Source organism: Octopus bimaculoides, chromosome 16, assembly GCF_001194135.2.
Source record: "Octopus bimaculoides isolate UCB-OBI-ISO-001 chromosome 16, ASM119413v2, whole genome shotgun sequence".
NCBI lineage: Eukaryota > Metazoa > Mollusca > Cephalopoda > Octopoda > Octopodidae > Octopus > Octopus bimaculoides.
This window is the reverse complement of record NC_068996.1, coordinates 38,138,569-38,139,910: the sequence shown is the minus strand read 5'-3', so window position 1 is coordinate 38,139,910 and position 1,342 is coordinate 38,138,569.

Sequence of the window (1,342 nt, the reverse complement as noted above, 5' to 3'; positions counted from 1 at the left end):
TCAACCTCTCTGGTCAACCAGTTCTGTTAAGAGAGGATAGATTGAACCAGCTTATTCACAATCCATAGGGAACTGACACAGCAAATGAAGTGCTCTCACGATACCATCATCTGACACCATCACTCTATGGGTCAGGTTCAAAAACTCAGTGCATTGATTCCCTACATTCTGAATGAATGAGATGAACTCTGGTACTCCTCCATAGCCACCAGTTTGCTCTCTCAACACCAGTCTACTTGGATACAAATGGAGATTTCTTTACTGTATCATTACAGGCGATGAAAGATGGTGTCTTTGCATCAATATGAAACAGAAAAAAGAATGGATAAGTCCCAACAAGCAAATAACACTTCCAGCCAAACCAGAGGTGTGTACATGCAAGACAATGATTAGTGTTTGGTGGGATTGGGAAGGGCTAATTCACTATGAAATTTTTGGAAACAACCATATGTCTAATGCAAATCTTTATGTTCAGCAAATGCACTGACACAATGAAGCAATTCAGCTGAAATGACTCAAGCGTCAATCGGGCGAGCTTCTTCAACATGGCAGTGTTCAATCCCACATTGCTAATTTCAGTTTCTGTCTACCAAATCTACTCACAAAGCTTTGGTCAGCCAGAGATCATAGTAGAAGACACTTGCACAAAATGCCACGCAATGGAACTGAACCTGGAATCATGAGGTTGGGAAGCAAACTTCTTACCACACATCCATGCATTGAAGAATTTTAGTTGAACGAATTGACCCTGGTACTTATTCTATTAGTCTCTTTTGCCAAACTGCTAAGTTATGAAGACATGCACATGCCAACACTGGGTGTCAAGTGGTGGTGGTGGACAAAAACAGATACTAAGACAAACACACACATACACACACACACACAGATATATATATGCATATATATATATCATCCAGCTGTAGAAACTCTGCCAAATCAGATTGGAGCCTGGTGTAGCCATCTGGTTTCACAAGTCCTCAGTCAAATCGTCCAACCCATGCTAGCATGGAAAGCGGACGTTAAACGATGATGATGATATATATATATATAAATATATATATATATATATACACACACATTGTCTGAAAAAAACATAAATCCAAAAGAAGAAGCACACTCTAAGATGTAGAGCAGTATATATTAAAAATGGAGAAGGCTGGTTTATGGGATTACCTTAGGTTTCCTGCCACTAAAGGGGTTTAACTTTATGGCATATCGTCAGATCCCAAAAACTTGTTGACCCAAGAACTTTTAGAAACCTCCATATTTTAAAGAGGTCTTGGTCAACAGGTTTTTGGAATCTGACAATATGCCATAAAGCTAAACCCTTTATGGATGGGAA